A 26,831-nucleotide genomic window follows, 5' to 3' on the forward strand; every position below is an offset into this window, starting at 1 on the left:
CCAAAGTACCAACAATGTGATTTAGGGTGGGCTTTTGGGTCATGCAGTATCAGTCAACCTGGATAGTGAGATAAACCACGTGGGTAATAATTTGATCACACATATGTACAGGAGCCCCAATAAAAACTCTGAACACCAGGGCTGGGGCATTTTTCCTTAGTCGGCAATATTCCGGTATGATTACTGAAGGTTGCACTGATGCTCTACTGTTCTTTTCTAAACATTTCCAGGTTAGATTTTCATGTCATACAAGTATAACACATAATTTTTATATATAGAATATACACATAATAATATACTTTACATATTGTAGACAGAATAATTGTGCCCATATCTGTCTCCTCAGTAGACCATTCACTTGAGATTTGTCCATTATTATGTGCTTTGTGTCTAGGGTGGTACCTGCATATAGTAAGTAGGTCCTTAAATTACTTTTGACTAAATGAATAAAATATTATATCTGGTGTTTAACTGTTAATAATCATATCTTTTGGGGGGAAATATTTTTGAAAGTTGTTATAATTGTACTTTCTTAGCCTTAGAATTTCAGCGAGGCACAAATCTGAGAAGTACTGTAAGGTACCCAATATTCTGACTGAGGTACTAGGTCACTATTGCAAAAGAGATGGCCAAAATTTGCTTTTTATCAGCATTAGCTGAACATTTAATTTTAGTCTATGTATAAAAAAAAAATTCACTAGGGGTTGGAGTTTCAAGAGTGAGGGTTTATTTAGAGACTACATGTGGAAATCTACAGTGTCTTCCCCCGCTGCCCCCCCCCCCCTTTTTTTCCCAAGGCAAGGGAGGTGAGCTTGAGAGAACCACTGTGAAAGGCTCACATGTAGCTCCTGGCATTTGAGGCACACAGGTCCCTGTCTTTGTGCTGACAAATATAAAGGCAAAAGGTTGGCTGGCATGGCTTGTGGTGGCAGGCAAAGTGAGAGTGCTGTGGAGGGAGTGAGCTGTACTACTACCACTGTTGTGGGTACACAGTAAATGGGTCCTGAGGAAGGGAGCCAGACCTGAGGTGTCTTGGGAGGAAGCTTGTTCAAGAGGACTGCCTAGAGGGCTCAGGTGATATCAACAGGAGGAGGCTGGAAGGCCAGTGGAAATCAGGTGTTAGGGGGCAGTCATCTACCGCTGCCAAGGGAACTTGGATCAAAACACTTCCTTGCTTAAAATACTTCAGTGGCCTCTAGCTATAGTTAGAGAGAAATCTAGACTCTTCACGTTTGTGATTTGACCCCTTCCTATGTCCACAGTCTTACCTTACACCACTCTCCACTTCTTTCTCAAATGATCAGCCATATGGACCTTCTTTCAGTTCTTTTCACATATTCTTTCCTGCCTCAAAATGTTAGTGCAAACTGCCTTATGCCAGAACTGTTTTTTTCCCCTCTTGCATTTTCTAGTCCTGCTGCTTTTCATCCTTGACATCTTAGCTAAAACCTCTGTCCCTCATAGAGACTTCTGTTGACCCTTCATTTTAGCATAAATTTCTATAATAGCTTGAGTTGGGTAAAGCAGCAAATGACAGAAAAAAACTCAGAATAACTGTGGCTTAACAAGAAAAATTATCCTTCCCTCTCACATGAGAGTCATAGAATCATTCTAGACCTGGTGGTGTAGCATAGTAGCAGGATCTCAGGAGCCTTAAATCTTGTGTCTCTATAACATGCAGCCTCTATTTAAAGTTCACCTTTTAGTCCATGAAATCTGTTCTTGTTACAGCCAGCACATGTATATTCCAGTTGGCAGGAAGGAGAAAAAGGGAAAAGGGCATGTAAGCCTCTAAATTCAATCCCAGGAGTTGTTCATACTGCATACACTTATATGGATTGCATCCATATTGGATGGATTGGAAACTGTAATGTCCATACTCAAATGGGCCTAGGCATTTCACCCAGCTTGTGACTCACTTCAGTATTTCATTGTTCTTGGTTTAGCTGTGTCACATCTCGCTACAAGTTAGGCAAGCTGGGAAAGACAATCTTTATTCTAGCTAAAGTTGGTGGATAGGCTAATATGAATATAAGGGACAACTAGCAGTTGCCCCCGCTAATAACCATCAGTTTTATTTTCTCACAGCACCAAGATATAGAGGCTAAAACATTTCCCCCTCATAGAAGCATTCTTTGATGACTCAATCTAAAGTAAGTTTGGGGGCACCTGGGTGGCTCAGTCGGTTAAGTTCTGATTCTGATTTCGGCTCAGATCATGATCTCCCGGTTCATGGGTCCGGGCCCCACCCTGGGCTCCGCCCTAGCAGTGCAGAACCTGCTTGGATTCTCTTTCTCTTCTCTCTCTCTCAAAAAAAATAAATAAGCTTAAAAAAACATAAAGTAAATTTCTATAATAATTTGGGTTGGGTTCAGCTACAAGTGACAGAAAATTCAGCATAAAAGTGGCTTAACAAGAAAATAGTTTAAACCTTTCTCACATGAAAGCCATGTATTTATTCTAGGGTTTGCATAGTGTTATACAGTATCTAGAAAGGGAATGAGTTACATTTCATGTCATTCAGTTATGGTAGTTATACCAGTCAGCAAACTGCTGTTTTTCTAAGTTTTATTGGAACTCAGACATACCTATTAGTTAACATATTGTCTATGGCTGCTTTCTTCTGACAACTTCAGAGTTGAGGGTTGCAACTAAGAATGTATAGTCCACAAAGCCTAAACTGTTTAATATTTGGCCCTTTATATAAAAAAAGTTGCCAACCCCTGAGTGATATTAATAGGTTTGTTGCATAATGTCTATTTAAAGGCATCAATTTCCTTGGAGCTCTAAGATTTTTCCCTCCGAAAGCTAGCAGTTATAAGTAAAAGTGTTTTCATATGTCCCTACAACACACTCTTCTGTAATTTTCTGTTTTCTATGGAAGGTGAGTGAGATAAAGACTTTTCAATTATTTCACTTTGCATTTTTTTTCTGGCTAATCTGTCTGATGCCACCCTTCTAAGACTCAAAGAGTTCCAGGGCAGAAAAGTACTTTAGAGTCAGTGTATGGGACACAATAAAAGACTTATTTCCCTAGCTGCCAAAGTGCTGCTGCCAGTTCTGGGCTGTTGGCCCTTTTAAAAATTGCTTTGAGTTCTGAAAGAACAAGAGCCTGCTTGCCCAAATTGGTGCATCTGATATCCAATGGCAGTGGCATGGACGTATAAATGCCCAATCTTCCTTTCTCCTGCCCTAACTTGGGATAACTATGAAGGGTTATCTCAGCTTCAGAGAAACCAGCAGTTGGCTGAGGCCTCGTGGAGATTACACTGCAACTCAACATCTCCCTCTGCCCTGTGCTATTTTTTCCCGTTCCTTCCACCAGTGGTCGTTGCCAATATTGCTCCCTAATAAATTTCCTACATACTAATCTCTACGCTAATTCCTGCTTTTTAGGATGCCGAATCTTCTGGATTTTCCAAGGCACAGATTTGGGAAAGGGGAGAGCCAGAACTTTTGGCTCCACAGGTCAGTTCCCTACTACATAATATGCGTAGCCTCTGGGGCACCTGTGTGGCTCAGTTGGTTGAGTGTCCAGCTCTTGATTTGGGCTCAGGTCATGATCTTAGCTAGGGTCATGGGATTGAGCCCCACGTTGGGCTGTGTGCTGAGTGTGGAGCCTGCTTAAGATTCTCTCTTTTTCCTGCCCCTTTCCTGCTTGCATACTCTCTCTCACTTTCTCTCTAAAATAAACAAAAAGAAGAAGAAAGCTCTAATTACTGTTTAACCCCTTGAGCTTCTGTAAGAAGCAAAGACTTAAAGAATCTATGAAATACCATAGCCTCTTCTTAATGTTTTATTATTATAATGTCAAGAGGCTATGTCAATTAAGCATCACTGGAATCTGTCCACTGGGTTATAGAATAGGGTGGAGTAGAGATCATTGTTTAAAGGAGAGTTTATGGATCAGCATTCCTGAATTTTCCAGCTATATAATCTTGGATATATTTCTTAAACTCTCTGAGCATCAGGTTTGTTTCTGAAAATTGGAAGACAATGGTACTTATTAGAGGCATAGAGGACCTTCTTATTCTGTACCTTAGTTCCTCCAACAAGTAACATTCATTCTACTTCATTTCATTCTACTCCAGAAGAATTACTGACAGTTCTAAAATATTCCCATCACTATGATATATTTTTTTTAATGTTTATTTATTTTTGAGAGAGGGAGAGAGATAGAGCACGAGTGGGGGAGGGGCAAAGAGAGAGGGAGACACAGAATACAAAGCAGGCTCCAGGCTCTGAGCTGTCAGCACAGAGTCCAGTGTGGGGCTCGAACACACGAATGGTGAAATCATGACCTGAGCTGAAGTCAGACTCTCAACTGACTGAGCCACCCAGGCGCCCTACTATGATATTGTAAAAAGCATGAAAAGTCATGGTTCCCACCCTCAAGAGATCTCTAATTCTATCAGAGAGACAAAATTTGAAATATAAAATAATTAGATATATAAGGCAGAAACCAAATCCAAATGGTATGGAATGGGAGGTATGTTAGGCAATGAGGACTGAGATAGATTTAATATAGGCAAAATTTCCATGTCATCACCTTATAATTGTTCCCTGACGGATCTGTAGGTCAAAGGAAGCAGAATTACCATTTTTCAGGTTACAAGGATAGAAGGAACTCCATTCTCTGCAGTTCAAAGTAGAAGAAAAGTCATCAATGAAATATTAAACATTAATATAACAAAATATTAAAAATTTTACTTTGCATACAGTAAAATTTATATTTTGTTCAATTTTATGAGTTTTGAAAATATCAGAGTTGTGTAGTCACTTTCAAAATTAATACACAAATAGTTCCATCACTCCCACCCAAATTCCCTCATACAAACACGGCAGTCGAACCTTCTCGCTTTTCCCAGTTTTTGACAACTACTGATCTCTTCTCTGTCCCTGTATATTTGCTGTTTCTATAATGTCACATAAATGGAATTACACAGTATGCAGCCTTTAACTATGGCTTCTTTTACTTGGCATAATGTATTTGGGGTACATCCATATTGTATGTGTCATTAGTTTGGTTTCTTTGGGGGTGGTTTCCACTTTTTGGGTATTATGAATATAATGTTATGAAGATTTATGAACAGGTTTTCTTGTGCTTTCATTTTTCCTGAGTGAAAATGGAGTGGAAATAGAATTGCTGGATTCCTGGGTAAATTTATGGTTAACCATTTTAAGAAACTGAAAACTATTTCCCAAAGTGCCTGCACCGTTTTATATTTCTACCATCAACATATAAAGGTTCCAGTTTTCGGGTACTTGGGTTGCTCAGTTGGTTGAATGTCCAACTTGTGGCTTCAGCTGAGGCCATGACATCACGGTTTGTGGGTTGGAGAGCTGAGCTGGGCTTCATGCTGACAGTGCAGAGCCTGTTTGGGATTCCCTCTCTCCCTGTCTCTCTGCCCCTCCCCCCCCACAAATAAATAAATGAATGTAAAAAAAGAAAGGTTCCAGTTTTTCCATATCCTTGTCAACATTTGTTATTGTCGTCTTCTTTATTATAGCCACTTTTGTGTGTATGAAGTAGTTTTCATTGGCATTTCTCTAATGACTAATGATTTGAGACATTGTTTCATGTCCTTATTGGCCATTTGTATATGTTAGATGATGAAATGTTTTATATATACGATTTGTAATTATTTTCTCCCAGTGTGTGGCTTGTCTCTATTGTTTTTCTTTTTTTCTTTTTCTTTTTTTTTAATGTTTATTTATTTTTGAGAGAGACAGAGACAGAATGCGAGTGGTTAGGGGCAGAGAGAGAGGGAGACACAGAAGCAGAAGCAGGCTCCAGGCTCTGAGCTGTCAGCACAGAGCCCAACGTGGGGCTTGAACTCACGAGCTGTGAGATCATGACCTGAGCCGAAGTCGGACGCTTAACCGACTGAGCCACCCAGGTGCCCTTCTATTGTTTTTCTTTGTTCAACTTTTATTAATTTCTGTTCTTCTTCTTATTATTTATTTACTTCTGTTTGCTTTGGTTGTAATTTTCTCTCTAGTTTAAGATGGAAGCTTAGATTATTGATTTGAAAACTTATTTTCTAATAAAAGCATTTTAGTGCTATTAATTTCCCTCTAAGCAATGCTTTAGCTGCATTTCACAAATTTTGATATGCTGTATTTTCATTTTTACCTAGTTAAAAATATTTTCCAGTTTCTCTTGAGACTGGACCTATGGGTTATTTTGTAGTGTGTTGCTTGATTTCCAAATTCTTGGGACTTTTCCAGGTATTTCTCTTCTTGATTTCTTGTTTAGTTTCATTGTGGTCAGAAAGCATATTTATATTATTTCAATCCTTTCATATTTGTTAATGTTTGTTTTGTCACTCAAAATATGGCCTATGTTGGTGAATATTTCTTATACATTTGAAAATATGTATTCTGCTATTTTGGTCTAGCTGGTTGGTTTTTGTTTTTGTTTTTGTTTTTGTTTTTTGTTTTTGGCTGTTATTCCACTTGCTCTACTGATTACTGAGAGAGGAGTGTTGAAATGTCCAAGTATAAATGAGAATTTATTTATATCTCCTTTCATTTGTATCATTTTTTGTTTCAGGTATTTCAAAGCTCTGTTAAGTTCATTTACATTTAGGATCCCATGTCTTCTTAGTGAATCGTCCTTTTTATTATGATAAAATGTTCTAGTTTATTCCTGATAATTTTCCTTGTTTCATAGTCTGCTTTGTCTGATATTAACATGGCCATTCCAGATTTCTTATTAGTATTTGCATGGATTGTATTTTATAATGATCTTACTTTTAATATTCTTATATCATTGTATTCAAAGAAAACATATTTATATTATTTATGGGTTTCTTACAAAAAGTGGTTTGGTTTACTAACAGCATATAATTGGGCTTTGTTTTTTCATCCAACCTGGCAATCTGTTTTTTTATTGATATGTTTAGATAATTATGATTTAATTTAATATGGCTATATTCAGGTTTACTCTTATTATTTTTCTGCTTTTCCCCCCTCGAGCTTTATTTTTGTTTTTTCCATGTTCCCTCTTTTTTGTATTTTTTTTTATTTGACTGTTTTTTAGGATTCTATTTTAATTTATCTATTAGCTTGTTGGCTATATCGCTTTGTAGTATACTTGTAGTAATTTCTCTAGGGATCGTAATATGTACATTTAATCTTTCAGAATATAATAAGAGTTAATATTTACTAACTTCAAGTAAAGTGTGAAGGCCTTACCACAGTACAGGTTTCTTTACTTTCTTCCTTTTATGTTACAGTTCTCATATGAATTGCACTACATATATTGAAAAATTACCCTGGCAACATTATGATTTTTTTTTATTTCAAGAGTCATCAATATTTTTAAACACTTAGGATTTAAGTATTTCTTTTAGTATTTCTTTTAGAGTAAGACTGCTGCAAGTAAATTAAGCACTTGGCTATTCTTATACACTTCTGTACGTGTGTTTACAAACACTTGTATGTTAATGCAAGTCTGTTGGAAGTAAACGTTCAGTTTCCCTTCATCTGATCTGTGGGGAAATAGGTTTTACTTACATAAATCGGTTGGAAAAAAGCTTAGGGCAGAAAGCCACCACATGGGGTGAAAGTGCCTGAGGTTAGGTAGCAAGTTATTGTAATGGGATCACGAGTAAAATTACTTTCCATCTGATGCCGGCATATTATTGTACTTTGATCACAAATTCCACTTGCCCCCCAGACCCTTTGCTTATTACACAAGTTAATGATTACTGTTTGATTGTTTTCTCCGTGTTCACATGTGTAAGATCTTGTTGTCTTCACATTCACCATGTGGGTAAATCTTGTGCTTTCTTCACATTTACCACATGGGTAATATCTTATGAGCTCAATAAATATGGAGATGAAATCCCTGTTTGGGGCTCTCGTCTCCTCCTGGACATTAGCCTGTCTTGAATTCAATTCTTTTTTTTTTTAATATGAAATTTATTGTCAAATTGGTTTCCACCCAGTGCTCATCCCAACAGGTGCCCTCCTCAATGCCCATCACCCACTTTCCCCTCCCTCCCATCACCCATCACCCCTCAGTTTATTCTCAGTTTTTAAGAGTCTCTTGTGGTTTGCCTCCCTCCCTCTCTAACTTTTTTTTTCTCCTTCCCCTCCCCCATGGTCTTCTGTTAAGTTTCTCAGGATCTACATAAGAGTGAAAACATATGGTATCTGTCTTTCTCTGTATGACTTATTTCACTTAGCATAACACTCTCCAGTTCATCCACATTGCTACAAAAGGCCATATTTCATTCTTTCTCACTGCCAAGTAGTATTCCACTGTGTGTATAAATCGCAATTTCTTTATCCATTCATCAGTTGATGGAAATTTAGGCTCTTTCCATAATTTGGCTATTGTTGAAAGTGCTGCTATAAACATTGGGGTACAAGTGCCCCTATGCATCACATCCCTTGGGTAAATTCCTAGCAGTGCTATTGCTGGGTCATAGGGTAGATCTATTTAATTTTTTGAGGAACCTCCACACTGTTTTCCAGAGTGGCTGCACCAGTTTGCATTCCCACCAGCAGTGCAAGAGGGTTCCCATTTCTCCACATCCTCTCCAGCATCTATAGTCTCCTGATTTGTTCATTTTGGCCACTCTGGCTGGTGTGAGGTGATATCTCAGTGTAGTTTTGATTTGTATTTCCCTGATGAGGAGTGACATTGAACATCTTTTCATGTGCCTGTTGGCCATCTGGATGTCTTCTTTAGCGAAGTGTCTATTCATGTTTTCTGCCCATTTCTTCACTGGATTATTTGTTTTTCAGGTGTGGAGTTTGGTGAGTTCTCTATAGATTTTGGATACTAGCCCTTTGTCTGATATGTCAATTGCAAATATCTTTTCCCATTCTGTCGGTTGCCTTTTATTTTTGCTGATTTTTTTCCTTTGCAATGCAGAAGCTTTTTATCTTCATGAGGACCCAATAGTTCATTTTTGCTTTTAATTCCCTTGCCTTTGGAGATGTGTCAAGTAAGAAATTGCTGCAGCTGAGGTCAGAGAGGTTTTTTCCTGCTTTCTCCTCTAGGGTTTTGATGGTTTCCTGTCTCACATTCAGGTCCTTTATCCATTGTGAGTTTATTTTTGTGAATGGTGGAAGAAAGTTTCAATCTTCTGCATGTTGCTGTCCAGTTCTCCCAGCACCATTTGTTAAAGAGACTGTCTTTTTTCCATTGGATATTCTTTCCTGCTTTGTCAAAGGTTAGTTGGCCATACTTGTGTGGGTCTAATTCTCGAGTCTCTATTCTATTCCATTGGTCTATGTATCTGTTTTTGTGCCAATACCATGCTGTCTTGATTTTTACAGCTTTGTAGTAGAAGCTAAAGCCTGGGATTGTGATGCCTCCCGCTTTGGTCTTCTTCTTCAATATTACTTTGGCTATTTGGGGTCTTTTATGGTTCCATACAAATTTTAGGATTGCTTGTTCTAGCTTTGAGAAGAATGCTGGTGCAATTTTTATTGGGATTGCATTGAATGTGTAGATTGCTTTGGGTAGTATTGACATTTTAATGATATTTATTCTTCCAGTCCATGAACACAGAATGTTTTTCCATTTCTTTGTATCTTCTTCAATTTCCTTCATAAGCTTTCTATAGTTTTCAGCATACAGATCTTTTACATCTTTGGTTAGGTTTATTCCTAGGTATTTCATGCTTCTTGGTGCAATTGTGAATGGGATCAGTTTCTTTATTTGTCTTTCTGTTGCTTCATTATTAGTGTATAAGAATGCAACTGATTTCTGTACATTAATTTTGTGTCCTGCGACTTTGCTGAATTCATGTATCAGTTCTAGCAGACTTTTGGTGGAGTCTATTGGGTTTTCCATGTATAATATCGTGTCATCTGCAAAAAGTGAAAGCTTGACTTCATCTTTGCCTATTTTTATGCCTTTGATTTCCTTTTGTTGTCTGATTGCTGATGCTAGCAGTTCCAATACTATGTTAAACAACAGCAGTGAGAGTGGGCATCCCTGTCGTGTTCCTGATCTCAGGGGTCTTGAATTCAATATTACGTCCATTCTTTTGCCAGACAAGAGAGAACTCCAGCCTCCTGGTCTGTGACACTGATCATGTCTTTATTCACCTTCATTCCTGAAGGGTATTTTTAGATGATATATTACTCTGGCTTGACAGTTCTTTTCTGTCAGAATTTTAAGGTTCATGATCTATTGTCTTCTGGCTTTGATGTTTTCTGACAAGAAATCTGTAGTCATTTGAATAATTGTTCACTTATGTATAGTATGTCCATCTTCTCCTGTGGTTTAAGACTTTATTCTTTCTCTTTGGCTTCCAGAAGGTTTATTATGTAGTGTGTGGACAAATTTCCTTTAACTTTATCCTCCTTGAGGTTTACTGGCCTTCTGGATTCTGAAAATATCTGTCTTTCTCAAGATTTGGGACAGTTTTAGCCATTATTCTTTTAGATATGTGTGTGTGTGTGTGTGTGTGTGTGTGTATTTCTGCATTAATCTCTTTCTTTTTTTTTTGAGGAAATTCAGTTACATGAATATTGGTGCTTTTGATATTGTCTTATAGGTATATAAGACTCTGCTAATCTTTTTAATCTCCTTCTGTTATTCATATTGTACAGTTTTTATTGATTAAACTTCAGGTTCTTTGATTTTTTTTTCCCATTCTACTGTTGTACTCATTTTATGAACTTATTTCAGATATTGTATTTTTTGGTTCTAAAATTTCTATTTGATTCTTTTTTCATTTTGTAGTTTTCTACAGAGAACTTACATCATTCCATGTATTTCAAGAGTGTTCACTTTTACCTCTTGGGTGGTTATACAGGCATATTGTGTTTTACCTCACTTCATAGGTACTACGTTTTTTACAAATTGAAGGTTTGTGGCAACCCTGCATTGAGCAAATCTCTCAGTGCCATTTTTTTTCCAACAGCATTTACTCACTTTGTGTCTCTGTGTCACATTTTAGTAATTCTTGTAATATCTCCAATTTTTTCATTATCGTTATATTTGTTATGGCGATCTATGATTAGTGATTTTTGATGTCACTGTTATAATTTTTTGGGGACATCACAAACCACACCCAGATAAGACCGTGAACTTAATAAATGTTGTGTGTGTTCTGACTGCTCCAACTGGCCATTCCCCTGTCTCTCTTCCTCTTGGCATGCCTCCCTATTCCCTGAGACACAGCAATATTGAAATTAGGTCAATTAATAATCCTACAATGGCCTCTAAGTGTTCAAGTAAAAGGAAGAGTTGCACAGCTATCACTTTATATCAAAAGCTAGAAAATATTAAGCTTAATGAGGAAGGCATGCCAAAAGCTAGGATTGGCCAAAAGCTAGGCCCCTTGTACCAAACAGTTAACCAAGTTGTGCATACAGAGAAAAAGGTCTTGAAGGAAATTAAAAGTGTTACTCCAGTGAACAACACATGAATGATTTGGAAGCAAATAACTTTATTGTTGATTTGGAAAAAGTTTCAGTGGTCTACATGGAAGATCAAATCAGGTATAACATTTCCTTAAACAGAAGCCTAATCCAGAACAATTCCCTAATTCTCTTTACTTATTTGAAGCCTGAGACAGGCGAGGAAGCTGTAGAAGAAAAGTTTGAAGCTAGCAGAGATTCGTTCATGAGGTTTAAGGAAAGAAGTCCTCTCTATAACATCAGCGTGTAAAGGGAAACAGCAAAAGCTGATGTAGAAGTTGCAGTAAGTTATCTAGAAGATCTTGTTAAGATAATTAATGAAGGTGACCATACAAAACAACAGATTTTCAATGTAGGTGAAACAGCCTTCTATTGGAAGAAGATGCCATCTAGGACTTTTACAGCTAGAAGGATAAATTACCACTTGGTTTCAAAGTTTCAAAGGACAAGTTGACTCTTACTAGGGGTTAATACAGCTGATGCATTAAGCTGATGACTTTAAGTTGAAGCCAGTGTTCATTTGCCATTCTGAAAATCCTAGGGCCTTTGAGAATTATGCAACATCTATTTTGCTTGTGCTTTATAATGGAAAAACAAAGCCTGAATGACAGCCCATCTATTTACAATGTGGTTTACTGAATATTTTAAACCTACCGATGACACTTAATGCTCAGAAAAAAAAGATTCCTTGCAAAATATATCATTGACAATGCACCTGGTCACCCAAGAGCTCTGATAGAGATGTATAGTATAGTGAGATTAATGTTACTTTTATGCCTGCTAACGCAACATCTACATCAACTCTGCAACCCATGGATCAAGTAGTAATTTTGACTTTCAAGTTGCTTATTATTTAAGAAATATGTTTTGTAAGGCTCTAGCTGCCATAGATAATGATTCCTCTGATGGATCTGGGGAAAGTAAATTGAAAATCTTCTGGAAGGGATTCACCATTCTAGATGCCATTAAGAACATTCACGATTCATGGGAAGAGATCAAAATATCAACAACAACAGGAGTTTGTAAGAAGTTGATTCCAACTCTCATGGATGACTTTGAGGGGCCCAAGACTTCAGTGAAGGAAATAACTGCAGATGTGGTGGAAATAGCAAGTGAACTAAAATTGGAAGTGAAACCTGAAGATGTGACTGAATTGCTGCAATCTCATGATCAAACTTGAATGGATAAGGAATTGCTTCTTATGGATGAACAAAGACAGTAGTTTCTTGAGATGAAATTTACTCCTGGTGAAGATGCTATGAAGATGGTTGAAATGACAACAAAAGATTTAGAATATTACATAAGCTTATTGGATAAAACAGTGACAGGGTTTGAGAGGATTAAACTTTTTGAAAAAAAAGTTCTTCTGTTGGTAAAATGCTATCAAACAGAGTCACATACTACAGAGAAATCATTTGTGAAAGAAAGAATTAACCAATGAAGCAAACTGTATTGTTGTCTATTTTAAGAAATTGCCACAGCCACCCCAATCTTCAGCAACCATGATCAGTCAGCAGCCATCAACATGGAGGCAAGACCCTCCACCAGCAAGATTATAATTTACTAAAAGCTTAGATGGTGGTTAGCATTGTTTAAAGTTTGATATGCACTGGGAAGCCTAAAAATTCATCTGACTCACTTTATTGCAATATTTTCTTTATTGCAGAGGTCTAAAACCAAACCTACAACATGTCTTAGGCATGGCTGAAATAGCTGCTTTAATGTCTTGTCTGGTAATTTTAATATCTGATCATTGTAGAATCTGTTGATTATATTTTTCCTTGAAATTTGGTCAGATTTGCTGGTTCTTTACATGTTTAGTAATTTTGGATTATATCCTTTACAATTTCATTTTTATACGATTTTGGAATTCTGCTAAAATATTTCAGATACTGTTTTGTTTTGTTTTAAGGGGAATCACTTTGTGTGTGTGTGTGTGTGTGTGTGTGTGTGCGTGTTTGAGAAGCAATGGTTTAGTTAGGTTCAAACTGTTGAGTTTTGTGGGTGAATGTCTGTTCATTTTTCAAAGCATTTGTTATGCTGTTTGGGGTCTGCCCTTTGCATATGCCACCCAGGTTAGTTGAGGCTTGGCAGTGGGTTATACACATGTTCAGTTTTTAAAACCTTTGATTCACTTCTTTGGTTATGTTTCACATATGTACAATTTAGAGGTGAGTCTGAGACTTGTATTGATTCATACACAGCAGTAAATGACCTCCCCCAGCTCTGTCCTCACCAGGATTTCTCCATAGTCTGGCTCCAAGAGACTCTTTTTCTGGTTCTTCTGGATAGAATGTAATACAGAGTTCTTTCAGATGGGGTCGTCTTGAACTGCCATGTAGTTCCATGTGATGAGGCTCCTCTGTGGAAAAAGCAATGGAAGGAAAGAGGGGGGGGGAAAAAAGGAGAGACATTCCTCTCCCTGACACACTCTTTGCACAACAAAGGCATTTTTTCTTAGTTCTTCTAAGATGTGAAGTTTTACTTAAAGTTTTAGGTGCTCACCTTACCTCCACCATAACAATACAGCTCTGTGATTATAGCTGGACTTGGGGAAGGGGAAGCTGGACTTGGGGAAGGCTGAGAAGGGGCCTCTGCTGATCTTTTGCAAGAAAGATAGGTTTTCTTGAAATTTTGCTGTGCGTGCTCACAATGGAGTTTCCCAATTCAGTCCGCCCTTGGGTCAAAGCTTGGAGATAAAGGAAAAACAACAGGAATCTCATCATCACTACACTGACCTTTAAATTTTGGCTTTCATCCCCAATATACCTGGTATTCTTTATGTTTCAGAATCCTGAGGTATTTTTTTGTTTGTTTGTTTTTGTCCAGAGCTTTTAACTGCACATAGTGGGTAAAATGGGTTCTGGTGGACTTACTCTACTTTGGCCAGCACTGGACATAGCTGAACCTATTAAACATAATTTTCACAGTTGATAGAAGGATGCAGAGACCCTGCTGTGATAGGAAATAACCTGTTATTTAAATTCTGTCTCTTCGTTAATTAAGTAGAGATAATGCCACCTTGCTGTTACTTTTTTGTTTAATACATATTTTAAGTTATAGCTTCATGGGAGGATGAACTCATTTGTGTATTACAACAAAAGTTATGCATGCAAGATTACACAGAGATCACACACTGCAATAGTTACTAGTTAACGTTTGGAAAATGAGATGATGGAAGGCAGTTTGTTATTGTTTAACCCTATACATGTTTGCATTTTTTGAGTATTAGAAATGACTAGGCCAAACTAAGGAGAGAAGAATAATCTTCCTGACCCTAAAACTTCTAGTCAGTGTTAGACTCCACAGATATCCCATTATTTACATTTGATTTCTTTAAAAATTTTTTAATGTTTATTTAAATTTGAGAGAGAGACATAGAGCCTGAATTGGGGAAGGGGCAGAGAGAGAGGGAGACACAGAATCCAAAGCAGGCTCCAGACTCTGAGCTGTCAGCATGGAGCCTGACACGGGGCTCAAACCCATGAACTGATATCATGACCTGAGCTGAAGTCAGACTCTCAACCGACTGAGCCACTCAGGCGCCCCTTATATCTGATTTCTAACTGCAGTAGAAACCTTTGGTGTTTGTCTGTTCAACTCATCACAACCTTCTTTCTTAAAGAATCTCAACTCCCCCTACTTCCGTCCCTCTCCTTTTCTTCCCAGAGGCCAGGTCACTGGCCCCAAAGTTTGGTAAAAGACCCTACCTCCCTGGCCAGCTAAAGGATTCTCTTTCCTGAGGATTTGTAGTGGGGACTGAAAAGGGCTAGCTTCTTCTGCCCTGTGCATTTGATCTGAGGTTATTCTGATTCAGGAACTGTTGTGGCACAACCACCTTCTACAACATGCAGAAGTAAGTAGAGAAAGTGATACAGCAGAGAGGAGAGAAAGGAGCATGGAAAGGCACAAATGAAAGACCATGTGGCCAGATAAGAGGAAGAGAATTAATTAAGCATCATGAGAATGAGACTGAGAATAAATGAACGAATAAACTGAGAGAAATGCTGAGTTACTCCTAAAGGCTTTTTAATTTTCTAGTTCTGATACCTTTTGTAGTGTGTCAGTATTCTTCCCCTTTTATTCAGGGATGCAGTGATTACAATTATCCAATTTTCCTTAAACTGTCTTAATTAACTAAGACATTAGACTTCTCTCTCTACATAGAAAACCAACAGCATCATGGGAAAATGTGATTTAGTCATTTTGAAAAGATTTGCTTATTACTTTTTTAAAACATTTCTTTATATATATATATATATATATATATATATATATATATATATATATATATTTAATTTTTAGAGACAGAAAGAGCGAGGGAGGGGCAGAGAGAGAAAGGGAGAGAAAGAATATCAAGCAGGTTCCATGCTCAGCTTAATCCCATGAACCATGAGATCATGACCTGAGCTGAAATCAAGAGTCAGACACTTAGCCGACTGAGCCACCCAGGAACACCTTGCTTATAATTTTGAAAAGAAAGAGATGATTGAGACTGTACATATATGAAACAGTTCTAGGAAGGCAAAATCCAGTATACTAACACCCGATTTTATCTTTAATGGGGGGATAGCATGGAAAAAATACTATAGTAAAGATGGGGAGGGATGGGAGCATGTGTACCGATTAGGAAAAAATAATATCCCAAGAATTTTGGAATTAACAGTCTGCTCAGAAAAAAATTAGCTACATTTGTTTGTTCAACAAATAGTTTTTGAGCAGCCACTGAATACCAAGTATTGTTATAAGTGCTGGAGATAGAGCAGTGAATAATGTGAGGTCTATTCACTTGGTGCTTCTAGTGGAGGGTAGGTCTGGCAATGACAAACACACACAATGCGTGAGGGCTATTAAAAACATAAACCGGGGTCAGAAGTTAGAGAATGCCTGGGCAAGTATGCTATTTTATATAGGAAGGCCCAGAGAAGCCTCACTGATAAGTGGCATACATGTCACTGAGATCTGAGTGAAGTGAAGGAGCAAGCCAGGTTGATCTCTGGGAAGCACGTTAGGCATGTTTGAGCAAGAACAAGATTTCCCATAAGAAGTAAGAAAGGGAGAGAGTGGTAAATGATGAGACTAGGAGGAGGTGTGTAACAGGGAGGGCTGAATCCTGTTGGTTGTAAGAACTTTGGGTTTTACTGTGAGTGTTATAGGAAACCATTGGATGGTTTTGAGCAGAGGAGCAAAACAACCCAAGTCTTACCAAATCCCTCCAAATGCATTGGGGAGAACAAACTTCTGTGCAGCAAGTTTGCAAGTGGGGAGACTGATAGTAGGCTCTTAGAATTCTCCAGGTGAGAGAATTTAGTTGCTTAGACTCAAGTGGAAGTGGTGAGATGTAGTCAAGATGTATTTGAAGGTGGGGCTGACAGGATTAGTGGATGGAACAGTTTTGAGTTGTGTGGAATAAGAGTTTCATGTTTTGCTTAAGTTTTTGGCTTAACAGCTGGGTGACTGGAGATGCCATTAAGTAAGATGAAGAGTCACAAACAAGATGAGCTCTATTTTAGGATGCCTATCGGTAGCTAACAATATGCCATTTGGAAGATACCAAACACCGTTATAAGACATACTTTAAATATATTAGTTCATTCACATCTCTGTGAGATAGATTAATAATATAATTGATTAATGATATCAGGAAACTGATGCACACAGAAGTTATATATCCCCTGCCCAACTAGTATAATGCAAAGTTAGGATCTGAACCTGGGGAGTTTAGTTCCAGAATCTGTTCACCTAGGTATCTAAATGGATATATTTAGCAGGCAGTTGGATATAACAGTCTTCAGTTCAGGAAGTCAGGTATAAGTAGAGATCTACATTTAAGAGTTATTAGCCTATGGAGCATGTTTGGAGCCATGATACTAGTTGAGATCATTTAGGGAAAGAGTATAGATAGGGAATAAGTTCAAGGGCTAAATACTGCAGCATTTCATCATCTAGAGCTCAGGGATGAGAGAAAGCCCCAGTAAAGAATACAGAGGAATAGAATAGCCAGTGGAGTAGGAGAAAAACCAGTACAGTGTAGTATTTGGGAAGCCAGATGTAGAAAGTGTTTTAAGGAGGATGGTCAGCTCTGTCAAATACTACTGATGGCCTGAAAGAATTGGTCAGCAGATTTGGCTCATTGGTGACTAAGAGCATTTTCAGAGGAAAGAGGGGTGGATCAAGAGGGATGGAGGAGGTGATATGGAGATCCCAAGCCTGAATGATTTTGAGGAGTTTTTTTAAATGGTAGCATACATAGGTTAGTTCTCTTTTTCTTCTCTTCTAGTGCCGCCCTACTCACTCCTTCAGACTATGACACTCCATCAGTGCCAAACTGGTGACTCCCAGAGAAATCATCTGTGAGGGCCTTACAAAGCAAAGTCCTTGGAAAAAACACTTGACCAACAGCTAATCATACACTTGTTTTGATCTCTGCCTTTCTTTGGTTCATGGGCCACTTATCTACCCACACCTGGCCCTGCTAACCCAGGTGACTCCCTAACCACAATCTCTTAACCGCCTTCCCAAGCTCCCAGACTGGATCAGGTGTCTATTTTATGATTATAGCATCCTTCACTTCGCTTTATGGAACTTATAACAGTTTGTATTTATACTTATTTGTGTTATTATTTTATTTATGTTCATCTTCTTTACTAAACGGTGCTAAGACTATGGGCTCTGGAGTTGGTCACCCAAGGTACAAATCCTGGTCACATATACTAGTGGGTGACTGTGGGCAAGGAACTTAACAACTTGGAGACACTATTTCGGCATCTGTAAAATTGGGGTTAAAGTAGCATTCACCTCATATAATTTTGTGAGGCTAATACAACATGTAAAGGTGCCTGACACTGAATAAATTTTAAAATCATTATGAACATATTAAAGTAGAAAATGCGTTTTTAAAAATATATCTCCAAAATAAGCCATGACTAATCCTTTTCACCTTTTCTCTTTCCTCTCTTCACCCCAGCTTGGCCTTACTGTGTTATATATTAACCACATTTCTTCTTTTACCTTTATTATACCTGAGTGCAAAAACCCATTATCTTATTGAATTTACCAACTGATACATTTTTTTAATGGAAATGATATAAAATGTTAAAAGATATTCCATTCCCCCCCACAATACAGAAGCTCCTTTCTTGTTTTTCTAGAATATCTACTAAATAAAAGGCACTAATTTGTTTTTCCATTACAAATCACCACTAAACCTAACATCTTAAGCCAGTGATTTATTATGGCTTTCTATGATTTTGTGGGTAAATTGGGCTCATTTCATTAGCTCCAGTTTAGTTTCTCTAATACTGTTGTGGGCCAAAGGAGGCTGGGGTTATAGTCATCTGTAGGCTTGAATGATCTGGATGACAAATGTGGTTTCCTCACTCACATGTTTGGATGCCTCAACTGGAGTGGATGGAGTAGCTTGAGGCTGGCTGGACACCCTCTTCTTTTTGCTTTGTCTCTGTCTCTGTCACTTTCTTTCAGTTTCTGTATTTTGTAGCTCCAGCTTTTTAATAGTGTAGAGATCTCAGTGTGTTCACACTTCTTACCCAATGGCCGCTTGCCCCAGAATAAGTATTGCAAGAGACCCAGGTGGAAACTATAAGGCTTGTTAAGATGTACCCTCAGCAGTCATCACTTCTGCTGCACTCTAGTAGTCAAAAACCAGCCATAGGGCCAGCCAAGATTCAATGGGAGGGGAATACTCAAGAGAATGAATTCTAAAAGCATGGTTCATTGGTGGTTATTTTTGAGGATGAGCTACTGCCATGAGCATATAAACATATACCATAAAGCCACAAAGCCCCTGCCTTTATGAGCTTATAATATAGCATAGGGCAGGGTTTTTCTTTTTAACCTTGGCATTATTGACTTTTAAAATTTTATTTTATTTATTAAAATTTTTTAAAATGTTTATTTATTTTTGAGAGGGGAGGAAGGGGCAGAGAGAGAGGGAGACAGAATTCCAAGCAGGCTCCAGGCTCTCAGTGGTCAGCACAGAGCCCAACCCGGGGCTCGAACTCACAAACCAGGAGATCATGACCTGAGCTGAGGTCGAAAGCTTAACCAATTGAGCCACTCAGGCACCCACTGACTTTTTTAAAAGGAAATACATTTTATTTTTTAGAACAGTTTTGGATTTATAGAAACATTGCAAAGATGGCACCAAGAGTTCCCATTTACTCCACACCTAGTTTCCCATAATATTAACATCTTACATCAAGATGGTACATTTACTACAATTAATAAAACCATTAATGAATCCATTAGTAATTAGAGTTCATATTCTATTCATTTTTTTTTTTTTTTTAGTTTTTACCTAAAGTCCTTTTTTTGTTCAAGGATCCCATCCATGATACCACATTACATACAGTGTTCCTATTGTTCCTAGTTCCTCTTGGCTATGACAGTTTCTCAGACTTTACCTATTTTTGATATCCTTGATAGCTTTGAGGAGTCTTGGTCAGATGTTTTGTTGAATATCCCTCTACTGGAATTTGTCTGATTTGTTTAAAATCATAATTTGGGGTTAGGGCATATACATGATTAACATGACTTATCACTGTTGATAATAATATCAACACCCCCACTATGTAAGTTACTATGTGCAGCTCGTACTTAAGGAGTGAAGAGTTATGCTCCATATCCTTCAGGAAGGATTATCCACATAAATTATTTGGAATTCTTCAGCAAGAAAGGTTTGCCTCTTCTCCAGCTATTTATTTTTCAATAACTTTTTATTTCAGTATGGACTCATATATATTTATGTTATACTTTGGGCTATACCCCAAACAGCTTTATGTATTTGTTGCTCAAAAAGTTACAACTTTAGTTATTGGGAGCTCTTTCAGATGGTTCCTGTATCCCTGTAACATACCCCCATAAACGTGTTCTTTGTTTTTGAACACTTCTTTCTGGCACTATAAGGTGCTACAGGTTCACCTAGTCTTTTTCCTGCCCTGGACCTAGAATCAGCCTTTTGTCTAAGGATCCCTGGTTCCTTAGTTGTGCTAATTGTTATACTATTGACGTCAGATAATTCTTTATTGTGGGGAGCTGTCCTGTGTATTCTAGCTTAACAGCATCCCTAGCCTCTCTGCGTATTAGATGCCAATAGCAACCCTCTTTCTCCAGTTGTGGAAATTAGTAATGTATCCAGACATTGTTAAATGTCCCCTAGGGGGCAAAATGGCCCCTGGTTGAGATCCACTAGCATAGCAACAGTCCTGCTGAAAAGTACAATGATATAATATAAGGGAGAACAGTAGGAGCATTGCAGAAGAAGCTTCTGAGCCTGTTTACAGATGTGGAGGAAAGATTCACAGAAGAGGTGGCAGCTGAACTGAGAATTGATTTGCTATTTTTTGAGCAATTATCGTGAGGTAGACAAAACGTAATGTTTTATTTTTATCATATAATCTTAAACTTAAAAATCAGGTATTTTACAGATGAAGAAGCCAAAGTTGAAAGAGACAGAGTAACTTGCTTAGAGTGCCTGAGATGGTCTTGGAGGACCCCATGAGCTCTGCGGATGCAGGGCTCTGAGGGTACTGACATCTGCTCCCGCTACTCACATCAAGACTATGTTAACCACACCTTTGTTCATAAAACTGCAGTACCATCTCCTTTTTAATTTTCCCCCATTCAGTTCTGAGTTCTTGAGAGGAGGAACCATGCAGTGTTTGTCTACAATGCTTGCCATGTTATAGGTGTTTGAGAACTGTTTGATGAGGGGGTGAACATTAGTTGATTCCACAAAATTCCCCACTGACAGATTACAGAATTAACTCTTCCTTCCTTCTGGTCCAATTGCTATCCTACCCGCACCTCTGGTGGAGAGCTCACTGCTGGGCACACCAGCTAACCTCTTGTAGTTTTTGGTCACTTGGCCTCCTTGTTTTACCCTCAGCTATCCCAGAGGGAGTAGTTGGCTGGTGTTAGTGACATTGTAGACTGATTATAGCCAGTAGTATTTTGCCTTGGGTTAGAGTTGTAAAAGGTGTTCTCTAAGGAAAGCAAAACATGCCTCACAAGATGCAGAATGTATTGCTACTGGTTTCCACAAATAATGCCAATTATCTACATTTAATTATTCCTTTGTCCCATATGATTCTTCTATTACTTAAGGACAGATTTTACACAGACCATGAAAGGTATTTTTTCTTTTTTTCTTCCTTTCAAATTCTTCACATTCTCATCCAAATTTCCTTTTTTTGTTGTTGTTATTGTTGTTGTTTGTTTTGTTTTGTTTTCAGAGAGGCAGGAGGTCTTCTTGTTTATCAAACAAAACCAGAGGGGAAAAATGCCTTGGTTTTTTTGTTCCTTTCTCTTTCCTACAACTTCTGGATCTGCTATTTGCAGATGCTATGAAATTTTAAGTCTATTGAATCAGAAGTTGCTCTTTCTGGTTTCAAGACTCCTTTTCTTCCTTTCCTTTGCTAAAATTCTGGTCTAATTAAAAAAACAGTAGATCATAGTTAAATAAAACTGTACCCAGGATAACCCTAATTTCCATATGCAGATTTATCTGCACTGACAGCCACCCCCCTTACACACACACTCTCGCTCTCTCATTCTCCTTTCCCTCCTCTCCATCTCCCTATTGCATTGTGTCTGACTGATTTTCAGAGCACCTTCGCTGTTTCCCCCTTCTCATTCCCTTTCTGTAAAATATCTAGACAGGAAGGAGGTGGCTGCAGAGGCTGAACAAACAATCTCATATTCTGCCTGCAATGTCATCGTTTCTTTCCCCCATTTTAGGGGGCTGAAGTTGCCCAGGAAGGGGATGCAGAGGAGCTGGAAAGGAAGGGGGGAGCTCTCCAGAGGCAGCTGCGGTCAGGGGCAGGGACTGCCGCCAGATGTGCCTGCCTCTCTGGGCTTTGATTCGAAAGGGGCAGCAGGAGGAAGTATTGGGAGACAAAAGCCCCGGTTTAAATGATCATTTTCTTTATTTAACATGGCAGCAGACACTCTCTGCGTAGGATCATCATGCCGAGCATAAACTGGACTTTCCCACTTGCCTGGCAGGAGTGAGACAGATCACTGTCTGCTAAATGAGCATCTGAGGTAAGACCCACTGTTACAGATACTTGCTTTTTTTCCTAAACAATTAATTTTCTTAAATATGTTTCAGCCTCAATCACAAACAGTATAGTGGGGGCAAATCTGTGTTAATCTGCATCTAAAGAGCCAAGAAAAAGCAGAGGTATAATATATTCAACTCAATTTGGGGAGATAGTTACTTTGTCAATTCTGTGTGTGCTGTTTGTTTTTCAGGTAAAATATCTGGTTTAAGAATAGACTAGTGTCATCATAATCCAACACTAGTGATAATACTGGTGTTGAGACTCTTAAAAAAAACTTTGTAAAAAGACAGTGAGCTACAGATGCATGTGCTGTATTTTTAGCTCACATACAAATATTGGAAGTCTTATTAAAATGATAGGGTTTTTTTTTTTTTTTAGCAGAGGAGGAATGAATGCTGCATAATTAAGTACAGTATTTAATTTGGCTGTTGTGAAGCAAAAGAATAAGGTAATAATTTTTATTGTACTAATCAGTCTCAAGATGTTCTCTGTGTTAATTGGGTTAAAAAAATTGCAGTACTTATTAGAAATTCTAATTTCACAATGCAGCACTGACAATAAGCTCAGCCAGTGAATTTATTCACATCTTTAATTTGCTCACTTAATGACAGTGTTCTGTAATCAGAGTGCAGAGACTGCTGCCTATGCATTATGTATGATGCTCAGGACTTAAATGCAGGACATTATGAAGCTCTCAGTGGTTCAGTAATTAGTTTTCCACAAGACAGGATTTAGATATTCACAGATAAAAGTCCACAGTTGGATAATGCTAAGGTTGCAACACAAAATAACAAAGGAAAGGAAGCTCAAAGTTTAGACTGAAACTTTGTCTCTCCGGCCTTGTCCACTGTGGAAACAGAATCATGCCACCTGAAATAGTTGCCTAGCTCTGATCACATGTTTGAAAACTGTTTTTGAACAAAGTTGTAGCAGGCGAGGCATTTGAACAATTTCAGTGGACCAGAGGGGAAAGATAAAACCTTTTTAATTAGTGTTCACAGAAGCCCTGCAATATATCCTCCTAATAAGTCTGTAGTATGCATAGCAGGCATTCTCAGTGTGCTTTGTAACTTAGTTAGTGCAAATGCAAATCAGGTTACAGTGGTGTTTGGCTGTAATTGTGTTTGTAAAAGGGTTACATGCCCAAATGGAGATTGAGTTTGCTCATGGTTTTGTTCCAGTTGCTTCTGAGGGAAGGTTTGAAAATCAAATGAGATATTAAGTGAATCTGGACATGAAAGGAAGTAGATCTGAATTGTCAGTGCAACTTTGGGATTTCTTCCACTTGTCGGTTTAGAGTTGTCAGTTTTTCTTTAATGATTCTAGGATTGTTCTGTCATGAGTGATATAACCTTTGAGACTACCCAGAACTTCTAGCAATACTTTAAAAATGTATACTAACTTTGGGAAAACATTTCACAGTATTAATTCTAAAGTTTAATAGCCAGATTGGAAACTTTACAGTGATTTAAAAAACAACAACAACAACAAAACAAACAAACAAACAAACAAACAAGCAAACAAAAAACATTTGCCTGGTAGACTTTATGGGGATTTTTGAGGATTTAAACATTAATATTTATTAATAAGATCTCACTGCTTTACCATTTGTTTGTCTAAGATTTGTGCTCATTTCCAAAACCCAAGTGTCAAGATCCTTAATCAAATTTGGCATTTTAAATAGAAATGCAGAGTAATACTTTAAAACTGCCTTTTATAGCTTAGAACATTTTTTTAAGGAAACTTGAGTTAAGATATCTATAGGCAAATGTAATGTTTAGGGAAGGAATGAACTAGCGAAATAAAAAGAAAGTGCATTCCACTTTAATTTGAAAAATTCCAAATTAAAAAAAAAATTAAGTCACACCTCCAAATTTGACTTCTACCTTCTAGAACTGAAAAGCTACTTTAACAAAATAAAGATGTTTTTCACATATGTTTAGGAAGCTGTTGCCTTTGTGACACTTCAAACATGGTGTTTGGGAAAGGGCACTTGGTTAGGGGATGAATTAGGATATTGTGTAGTTGAGGAAGTGACCTGGCTTGACTTGGATCCAGTATAATATGTGGCAATCAGTTGGTAGCAGTGGTGCTTTTAGTAGCTTAAAGAAATACTGGGAATTAGGAAACTTGAGTTCTGGTCCCATTTTGGCCACAAACCAGCTATGTCACATTGAGCACCTAAATTGATTTTCCATTTCCTTATCTGTCAGACCGGAATAACAAACTTTTCTAAGATTTAGAAAAAAAAACAACTGCCATGTTATTATGGGGAGAAATGAGGTAGGAGGAGTGAAAGTTTTTTGAAAACTTAAAAGCACTAGATAAAAATGTGAAAGCTATTTTAAGGATTAACAAAAACCAAAATGTGTGTCTTTGAGTCTGTATTGTTTATTATGGAAGAGATTCTTATCCAGATTTGCAACACTCTGTAATGTAAAAATGTCAAAATATTGTCACGTAAATTAATTTAAATTTAATTTAATGAAAATAAGCCATGAAAAAAATGCCCTTCTTAGGTGTTTGGGGGAGAACAAGAAAGCCTTGAGATTCCATAAACATCAGTTTGGTGTCATCACTCCAAAAAGGTTGGCAATCATCTTGCCTTGGACATTTCTTTCACTTATCACTGAACAGACACATATTAATACTGTAACAAGTCTTATGCTTGGAATGTCTGCCAGTTATCAAGATTTTGGCCATTCTTCTCATTAGATCATGAGTCAGAATGAGATAATTTCCACCACTGGAATTTTGGAGCTCTTTTTCTCACCAAAAATGGTCAATATATCAACCAATCAATAATTGATTATCTGTTAATTTTTCTTTGGCTGTCTATTGAGCACTTATAATGCTATCAAAACTAACATGCTATCTTGCCCTCATTCTTATGAGGCGGTTGTCTCCTTATTCTAGATGAGAGACTGAAGCACAAAGAAATTAAGTATTTTGACAATACCACATAGCTGCTGAGTAGTAGCATTAGAATTGAACCAGATCCAAGTCCTGATGTTGCAACCAATAGACTACATTGTCAGTTCCCAAGGTCCTGTGCTCTGTGCTGAGATAAAGGAATTGATTGAGATTCCTGCCCTCACATTGCTCACAGTGGTAATGTTTGAGTTTCTTCCACCTTCTCCTTGTGAGTCAAGACTTGCTACTCACAGTGTGGGCTACGACAGCATTGGCATTGTTTGCAACCAGGGTTGGGTGCTTTACTAACTTTGATGTGACTTTTAAATCAACTGGGGATCTGGTTAAAATCAGATTCTGATTCAGTAGGTCAGGGATGGGGCCCAAGATGCTTTTCTAACAGGTTTCCAGGTGATGCAATGTTGCTGTTTCATGAGGTGTCCATTTGGTGAGTTCTAGAATTACAGGAGTGCCCTCTTACCTGTGCTTTCCTTCCTGCAGTTACCTGCAGTTATCTGTTATCAACCATGGTCTGGAATCAGATGATCCTCCTGACCAGTTGTCAGAAGGTCAATAGTTGCTTAACACTACGTCACAATGCCTACATAATTCACTGCACTTTATCGCATCACATAGGCATTGTATCATCTTACATCATCACAAGGAGAAGGGTGAGTACAGTGCAACAAGATATTTAAAGAGAGAGAAAGAGACCACATTCACATAACTTTTTTTATAGTATTTTGTTACAGTTGTTTTAGTTTATTAGTTATTGTTGTTAATCTCTTAATATGCTTAAATTGGAAATTAAACTGTATCATAGGTATGTATAGGAAAAAACATGATATATGTAGTGTTTGGTACTATCTGTGGTTTCAGGCATTCTCTGAGGGTCTTAGAACACATCCTCTGTGGAGAAGGGGGGACTGCTGTGTCTTATTTCCCCCATGTTTGGTATCCAGGGAAGGTCCAGTGCATCTACTGAATTCCTTACTGAATTCCACTCTTCCAATTCTGATTTTTTTTTTTTTTGGTCCATGTAGAAAAGCTTCTACCTTGGTTTCCTGACTTTGCTCTCTGGTGCCCTAAGTCTCGGCCTATATAGCTGTGGCCCTGGCTACTAGTTTAGCTCTGGCAGAGATCTCCTATGGGTCTGATTCCACACGCCCAATTACTAGCATTGGCTGTTCCATCTTAATAGTGCCATCAGCCTGGTTGAGGATCTTCATTCCCATGTCTGCATCAGAATCAGCCGTGAGGCTTATTAAAAACTTGCAAGTAGGGGTGCCTGGGTGGCTTAGTTGGTTAAGCATCTGACTTCAGCTCAGGTTATGATCTCATGGTTTATGAGTTAGAGACCCATGTCAGTCTCTCTGCTGACTGCGCAGAGCCTACTTTGGATCCACTGCCCCCTCTCTCTCTACGTCTTCCCTACTTACA

General features: G+C 38.0%; 2 long non-coding RNA genes across 6 annotated transcripts in view; one reads left to right on the forward strand and one right to left on the reverse strand.

Moving 5' to 3' along the window:
- LOC132667410 (uncharacterized) overlaps positions 1 to 26,831 on the forward strand; it is a 965,632-nt gene that overhangs the window by 7,004 nt on the left and 931,797 nt on the right. For 2 of the 3 annotated variants that reach the window (XR_013555695.2, XR_013555697.2), the window contains exon 1: positions 21,941 to 22,458. This is a non-coding gene — a long non-coding RNA (uncharacterized LOC132667410). Of the gene's footprint in view, positions 1 to 21,940; positions 22,459 to 26,831 lie in introns of those variants that run through there. The other variant, XR_013555696.2, reaches the window with a different exon arrangement.
- Positions 878 to 25,965, reverse strand: LOC132667411 (uncharacterized). Of its 3 annotated transcripts, XR_009605133.2 has the most exons (5): positions 25,873 to 25,963; positions 13,905 to 14,083; positions 13,631 to 13,756; positions 4,550 to 4,636; positions 878 to 1,716 (listed from the first exon to the last, which is right to left on the reverse strand). It is a non-coding gene; the product is annotated as an uncharacterized LOC132667411 (long non-coding RNA). The 3 variants fall into 3 exon arrangements; XR_009605131.2 differs by lacking the exon at positions 13,905 to 14,083 and having other exon boundaries at positions 25,873 to 25,965; XR_009605132.2 differs by lacking the exon at positions 13,905 to 14,083 and having other exon boundaries at positions 878 to 1,721; positions 25,873 to 25,965.

Source organism: Panthera onca, chromosome B2 (assembly GCF_046562875.1).
Source record: "Panthera onca isolate mPanOnc1 chromosome B2, mPanOnc1 haplotype 2, whole genome shotgun sequence".
NCBI classification, from domain to species: Eukaryota; Metazoa; Chordata; class Mammalia; order Carnivora; family Felidae; genus Panthera; species Panthera onca.